The sequence below is a fragment of the Adiantum capillus-veneris genome, chromosome 5 (assembly GCF_014529385.1).
Source record: "Adiantum capillus-veneris isolate H3 chromosome 5, ASM1452938v2, whole genome shotgun sequence".
Classification (NCBI taxonomy): domain Eukaryota; kingdom Viridiplantae; phylum Streptophyta; class Polypodiopsida; order Polypodiales; family Pteridaceae; genus Adiantum; species Adiantum capillus-veneris.
The window spans coordinates 14,459,403-14,468,119 of NC_140935.1; positions in this window are offsets into that span (position 1 = coordinate 14,459,403).

Sequence of the window (8,717 nt, forward strand, 5' to 3'; positions counted from 1 at the left end):
AGAAATCATGTAAGCTAGACACAGCCAAAGCATGACAATATGATGCATAAGATGCATGGTGAGAGCCTGAATGAGTGTAACATTTAATGGCCTAATAAATTATGTGTAGCGGAAATTAGCATGAACATAGTGGGCATTTCATTAGAATAGATTCGTAATGAGAATTACAAGAGTGCTTGGGTGGAGAGAGCAACAAAAAGCATAACACCTAGGTAGATAGCATTGACGGGAGCAAAACCAACCCCGAACCCCCGACGGCCTCTAAAACACCGGGGACCGAATGGCACGCCTCGAGCCTGTCATGGTAAAGCAAACAGGGGGCACCACCTAGCTTCAGCGGCTAGGACGCAAACAACACACCACCATAACAAAGTTTTCATCCAAGAGAGATGGATGCTTGGGAGTAATGATAAAAAGGAAATGGAATGAGATCAAGTGAGAGAGAGAGAGAGAGAGAGTGTGAGGGAGGGGGTATAGCGGCTTAGTACTTAGGCATCACAAAAGGATGGCAAATCTGCACACCCTTCACATATACACAAGCTCACTCCAAAACACAAGACTAGGTGGAGATTCCGCACACCTCACATGGGCAAAACATTGCAAGAAAACATACTCACAAAACCTCAAGCTTTATTTGGAGAATTAGGCGATAAAATGGGGAGCATAGGGTAGGGGAATGAGAAGGGAGAGAGTGGTAGAGCACATGGCGGATAGGTGGGAGTTGATGGCGAAGACTCGCACGAGGATTATGGCCATCATCCTTCATTTAGTTTCCCTTCATCTTCCATAGCCAAGGGTGTAGAGGTCATGCTCTAGACAAGCATGGTGATTGCGGTGATGGTGATGGTGTGGGTGTGTGTGTGTGCACTAGGCACACACAGTGCATAGTGTGTTCTTTGGTGATGTTGTGTGTGTTTAGTGTGATGGTGACCACTCTTTATATAGGGGAGGAGGGGGGAGAAATTCTAGAATTTAGAAATGAAGAAATCATTATCTACATAGGCCATGTGACTGTGGGCCCCACTTGTCTGGCTGTGTGTATATGTGCCAGAACAGCAGTCTCATGAGAGAGAGACTAAGAGAGAGAGATGGGTTGATGAAAAAAAGGGAGAGGTGACATGGAGAATAAAGTAATTACAAGAGGGGAGAGAGAGGAGTGTGTTCAGAGGTGAATCTGTGTGCAGATGTGTGTGAACACAAGAAAAATCAGGTAACCACCGAGTGGGGATGGGTCTGTGGGCACCTTTTTCAGTGAAACTGAGTGTGTGTGAGTGTGGGGAAGGTTATTTAGCTACAAGACAAGAGACATGGCACCCTTTAGAGAGAGAGGGGGGTATTTGGGTCATGGGATATGATAGGAGAGAGAAAGAGGGGGTGGGGTATACTATTTTGGAAGATAGGGTAAGTTGCATGTGAGTTAGGGTGCATTATTGGTAAGTTATAATGCATTATTGGTGAGAGGTGGGGTAGTTTGAGGGGAGAGAGAAAGGAGAAAGGACAAGGGGAAGAGAGAGGGGGTTGACCTTTTGAGTGGAGGAGAGGAAAAGGGACACACGGCGGGGCAACAGTGAAGAAAAAGGAGGCAAGGTGGGGATGGGCTACCCCGCAGGCATGAGGTGGCCTATTTTACCTTTCTTATATATTTACATAATCATACTTTATTTTTTTCTTACTTTTTCCAATGCCTTTTATCACTCCCTCCCTAAGAGGGGGTTTTCATGGGGTGGGGACGAGAGAAGAGAGGTATGTGAGCTTGGCTTGTGAAAAGCCCCCATCAGCATCAACAATACTTTCAAAAGAGAGAGCAATTAAGCTATTGACAATAGTTGAGGACCGGATTTTCATGGAGCCGGTCCCCCCTCCAAAAGGCTTTGTATTATGGTTTCTCCCATCAAGAGAGACATTGTACAATACAATTCTTTGTGTTCCTTCAAGACTAGCTAGTGCAATGAAGATGGAAACTTCATACACCAAGAAAAATACTTAATCAAACACAACTTGAACTATCCCCGTTCTCAGACCCGAGACCTCACACACCTTCGAAGATGGTGAGAGCTAGCAGGGTATGAGAGTAGATTGAGAGGAAGAAGGAGTATCTTACGAGAAAGATGTACATCTCCTCACATAATCACTCATATTAGCATAGCTTAGCTTAGTAATTAGCTTGGTAGAGGAGATGAGCATGCATTGAAGCTTGGCTCTTGGTTGGATTTGCATCCACATGCCAAGAGAGTGTTGATGTAGGCTTCTATCTCACAAGCTTGGAGTAGGTGATGAGCTCTCCATTAAAGCTTGGGAGGAGATAGAGTATTCTTCCTTCACACATGGTCAAGTGTGAGTGTGTGTGTGTGCAATGCTAAGCAAAAATCGCCCCCCTCTCTCTCTTGGGCGAGCCCTTGTTGCTAATTTGGTATGGCTTTTGCCTCATTGGACCTCCCCAAGTCAAGCCAATGGGTATTAAGCAGCATAAGTGATATCCTTCTGACATGTGTCCCCCTTTCTCCTTTTGTGAGAGCTTTAGGTAATTAAATAATTAAACTAAACTCTCATTGGACCCCTTTTCCTCCTGGCCAATACGAATCAAGCAAGCCATGGGGCTTCTGAATGCTCATTGGACCCTTTGGGAGACTGCCCAATAGTCTTCTAGGAGACTTAATTCTCATTGGTTTCTTTTATTAAATGTTTTTAAATTAATTAAACTACATTTACTCTAGCTTAATTCTTATTGGTCCACTTCAAGGGTCTTCCAATAGGAATTGGGCACACCTTGTGGGCATCTGGGCTAGGGAGCTGACATGTGTCCCTCATTCCCTTTGTGTAAAGGGAGCCTCTGTGTGTGTGTGGCTTTCTCTCTCATCCCCTACCTTTGGGGCTCGCCCCCTCCCATGTAGGGATGTGCAAAGACTTTTAGGGCACACACAAAGCATCCAATTTTCCCTAGGGTTGACCTTTGGACACAACCTTTGAATTTTGGAACCTTAGCATTTTGGAAGTCTTAATGGGCTGAACCTTAGGGTCTTGTTAGCCCATTGTTGCACATTGCTCTTTTGCAGATGGCCCCCCCTTTGAATCCCTATTTTCCCTCCTTTGGATCCCTACTATGGCCGGTCTGCTAGCTTAACCAATATTCTAGCTTTTTCTCCCCTGGCACTTCCCCACATTAAATGATCAGTTTAATATGAGAAAATCATTTAGGAGAATTAGATATTGATTATTATGACAACAAGTATGACAAAGGTGTATCCAATTTACTGTCACACAAAGTGTGCACTTGCCATTTTGGCGTACCTCTAGCCTGCTCATTTTCAGCCCTTTCCTCATCAAGTACATCATGTACATCTCCATCAGTAATAGGCTGATCTAGAACATTTTCAAAAACCCCCATAGGCTATACATTTTCCTCATGGAACTTACATTCGTATTTCCACCACTGAAAAGAGGCAACAAAGTGTCATAAATGTCCTGTGAGCTTACATTACTGTCTCTAGTACATGATAGCAAGGGTTGAACATAATCTTCCACAAACACTACATCCCGAGAAACCAGAATACATTTTGTTTGTGGATGATACATCCTGTAACCTTTGCTTTCAGCACTATAACCAACAAAAATACATTTGACAGCCTTATCATCCAATTTTCTGTGCTGCACTTGTGGCACCAAAGCATATGCCAAATAGCCAAAAACACACATGTGCTCAATAGAAGGCTTTCTATCATGCCATGCTTTGTATGGAATAATAGACTGCAAATCTTTCATAGGACACCTGTTAAGTACATAAGTGGCACACATGATGGCCTCAAGCCAAAAAGAATGCGCAAAAGCTTGACTTTTGACCATACATCGTGCCATTTCCGTCAGTGACCTGTTTTTCCTCTCATCAACACCATTCTGCTAAGGTGTGTAAGGCACTGTACATTGTGTTTTATCCCACGACTAGCCAACAATGCATTAAATTCATGAGACATATACTTTTCCCCTCGATCGGAACGGAGGGTGCCCATAGTACATTTTGAGACATTTTCAGCCATAGCCAGAAATTGTTTGAAGCACATAAAAACTTTGGACTTCGCTTTAAGCAAAAATACCCATGCATGCCTGGAGTAATCATCAATGAAAGTCACAAAGTACAGGTAATTGCCCAAGGACAGAGGTTGCATGGGCCCACAAACATCACTATGCACGAGCTGCAACCTGCATGTGGCCCGAACTGAACCATCCTTTGGAAACTTGGAACGCTGCATCTTACCCAAAATAAAGCCTTCACAAATATGTTTGACATGTGCTTCAAGAGGCGGCAAAGAAGCAACCATATCAGATTTCTGCAAACGCAGTAAACGCATGCATCATGGACAGCAGGATTGTAAGTGCACTCTGCACTAGAATCCCATTCTGCATCAACATAAGCATCATAGTATCCTTTCACAGAATAATCAACAATGGTTGCATTTGTAGTGAAACCAGCATGCATTTGTAGTGGAACCAGCATGCATTTGTAGTGAAACCAGCATGCATTTGTAGTGGAACCAGCATTTGCAGTGGAACCACCCTCTTTCTTCCTAGCCTCTTTGGCCTTCAACTTAGGACATGACTTGATCAAGTGATCATCATCTTTACAACTGGCAACGCATCTTCTTTTTTCCCTTATCACCAAAATTTCCAGAAAAATTGCTACCAGCAGAAGCATTAGGAACAGAATTTTTTCCACTCGCAGCAGAACCATAAGAAGTGGCTGCATTGCTGTTACCACCCTTTCTTTGAGAAGCAATAAAAGCCTGTTCAACTGCACGCTGTCTAGTCCTGTTTGTTTTGTAAAGTGACTCTTGCAAAAACAATGTGCATAATGCATCAAACTTGACAACTTTTGGATTTCCTTGGGTCATTAGTCTCCAAGTACTAGAAAAAGTCTAGTAGGAATCTGGCAAGGCATCAAAACAGTCTGCACAAGGGAACTGTCTGAAATGACTTCACCTGCAGAAATAAGTTGCTCATTGATATCCTTGACACTAGAAAGGAAATTGTCCATATCATCTTCCTCATGCATAATCTTCGACTCCAGCTCTTTACGCAGCAAAGAAATTTTAGCCTCATTGCGGCTTGCATAAAGACCAGCCAAAATATCCCAAGCATGTTTTGCAGATTTTACTGAACGGATGTGAGGAAAAATGGTGCGCTTCACAGACAATGCAATCAATGCATGAGCCTACACATCCTTTACATCCCAACGAGCTTGTTCTGCCGTAGGCAAACCAACTCTAACAGCAGCAATCCTTGCAGCAAGACCTGCAACATCCTCAACATCGCCTACATCCTTAGAGCCAGGACCTACATAAATGCCCTGCATAATGTTCCAGACGCCCTTTGACACAAGAACATGTTACATCATATAAGCCCACACAGGGTAGTTGTCCCCATCCAACTTGTCTTCAGTAGCCAACATCTTGAACAAATCTCTGTTGTTGTTGTCAGCCATGGTAAATATTGCACCTGATGTGAAAACTACCCGAAAATAGGAGAAATGGAGCGTGACCAACCCGTGCTATATAGCACAAACCGTAGAAGACTATAAGACACTTGTTATGCAGAAAACCGCACTGACAAAAATTTTGCACAAAATGACGAAATAGCCTGTGCAGTACTGTCTGTAGTGGAAACGGAGGCCGAAATGAGCCCGAATAAAATATTTAAGCAGACTGGGCTATACGAGCTCACCCGAAGGATTTGTCGACCTGCGAACGCTCGCCAAAGCTCACTGAAATCGGAGAAAGTGAGTAGGCGTGTGCTGGAGCAGCTGGCGACTAAGCCCGGGAGGACGCAACTTGCTTTGATACCAATTGTTGGAACTAGGGTTGCAGAGAAATGCACACAGCTTGGAGAATATGAAGGAAGCTCAAGGCACACAATAGAGAGTGTATAACGTAGTGTGCAATGAAAAGATAGATAGCCCTAGAGTGATGGGCATATATAAAATGCTCGGAGAAAAAACCTCCTAAAGAGGGAAAAAATGCCCTGACGGTCCTAGTGTGTTCACACACATCACTACCACATGTATATGGTAATAGATTTGATATCATTTTTCTCCTATAATACATTGAGTTATATTTGTTGTACCCCTTCAAAGATTTTAGAATACTATACATAGCCTGTAGTACATTGCACAAGGGTTACTCTATATATCAAAATCTATGCAATATGACTTAGGATAATGGTCAATTTATAGCATGAAAATTGTGCTAAGGTACTTAGAGACACAAATGTACAACCACTAACTTGTTCCCTGACATTATTCATTTTATTGATCCACAAACTAGTGTGCAAAGAAAAACCACTAGGGCAACAGTGACAAACTCATTTGAGCACAAGGCTTGGAGTAGAGTTTCTAAGGCTGGACCATTAAGAGAAGATTCATCAAAAGAAACAAAATTAGGGATGAAAGGGTATCGTGCTTCAAGGTGGATGCTCCAAGGGAGTTGCAAACATCACCTGATACTTCACTTTGTTTTGATACACTAGCTATTAATACACATGACCAACAACAACAAAAAACCCTTTTATATGCATACTACATTGTCGAGAAATTTGCGGTCTTCCCAGGAAAGCACCAGGCTTTTGACTCTGAGATTTAGTGAGAGGACTCCAAAAACTATATGAAGGAGTTAAACCATAGATACCATGAAGTATAGGGTTTGGAAGGAAGTGCAATCAAAGAAGCTTCATTCTTTCTCTCTTGTACTCACACACACAAAGAAAGAACACAAAAGAGAATATCAAAACAACACAAAGATGAAAAAACCAAGGCTCTGGTCATATCGTATCATGGGTAATATGAAAGGGTTAATAGATGAGTTAATGGCGTTCAATATTTGCCGATCAAACATGCTATGGATTATTCTTTGGAATTTTAGTTTTGTGCTCACCATAATATATATGTTTTGTCTAGTGATTGGGATTAATTGTGTGTACAAATCCTCTTGGTTCATAGCAAGATAACTACACTTACATCAAAAGAAAATTTATAGTCTATAAGAGGTAGTATGATGGGATCCGGTGAAAGAAGTATTTCATTCAGCCTTTCTGGGCCAAAGAGAAACACTATGCGTTGTTGAAAGTGTATTTTACGGCTAATCCATACATTAATTATAATAAACCGCATAGAGTGGAAGTGATAGAAATTCTCATCATGTGGATTATTCATCTAGTATAGCTCTAGTATGTGCAAAATGTAGATATGAGAGAAGTGAAGAGATGAGAAGTTTCTCTTCCAAGCCCTATTCTTGCCCGTAGGCAATAAGGATACTACGGGAAGAGATGTACCTATAGCAAGGAGGACCTAGAATGTGTAGAGAGAATGAATTTCTAAGAGTGAAAAAGATAGGTTTGGTTATGGAGATTACATTAGATATATATATGTTGGATTAGAGATGAAAAGAAAACAACAAGAGATCAAGAAAATATCAATGTAGAACACATCTTACTTGACAAACCCTTTGGCACCATTTTTGATGGAGAGAGAAGAAGAAGGAAGAATTCAACTTTGATTGATACACCAAGTCCAAGACCTTCTTTGATTAGAGTTGATCTTACAAGGATAAATTACAAGGATGGCTAGTCTTTCTCTATGAGAAAGTGTAGGCTTAGGCTTATGTTAATCGCTAAGTAAAATTAGGTATTACTACTCACTTTCTCATGAATTCATCTCATCAATGGCTTGAATGGTTTTCAAGGAAAAAGAGGTCCCTTTTTATAGGTGAAGGTAACCCCCAAGGGTTTACAGAAGAAGAGAAGAACCAGTGTGAACAGAATATGGAGAAGTTGGAAATGAGTTGTCCCTGCATGAAGTGGGCAGACTGGGGTCCAGTATTCTGATTGTATCTCCTCAACCGTGGCTCCAAATAAAAAAGTAAAACTATGGGCAAAAAATTCAGCTCATTAGCTACAATCCCCATTTTATATATTGTTTCCAATTTAGATTGGAACCTTGTGTCAAAAAATCATCAAAATAGAGTACAATTTCGGTAGCAAAAGTCTTCTTGTGATCCACTTAGCGTAGACTTTTATTTGATTCCAATGGACACCTCATGCCATATAAAAGCATGACATTGATCCTTGAAAAATTTCTATAATCATGCTTGTAATAATGCATTAAAACATGCCACCTAGTTTCCCAGTAGGATTGGATTCCTTCCTAGTAGCTATTTAAAAAGAAATATACAAAAAATATGAAAAATACACAGAATATATATAGCAATTTATCCTAGATATAAGATCTAGCTAGGGTGTGAGATGATAATGAGATTCCTCTCCATCAACTCTCATCTCTCCATTATGCCTCCTACGATCTTGTTTCCTTCTCATCTTCTTGCCATACGCTACCTATTGTATTCATCTTTTGCAAGCAATCAACACACTCCATCTTGGTGCCATACCTTGTGTCGCTTTGGATACATCTCATTGTGAGTACGGTATATGATTTTTCCTTGCCATTTTTTTCTTCTTATGTTAAGGTGTGTGGATTCGCCACCATACACACACACACTCTCTCTCTCTCCCTCTCATATTCCTATCATCTTGCTACTTCCATCTTGAGGTGTGCGGATTTTCCACCTCCTGTATGAGAAGTGAGCATACTCGCAAGTTTCCCCGACCTCATTATCTTCCTTACTACATGCACGAGTAGCGAGCCCATTCTCACTAATTCACCACTCCTCTCACCTTAT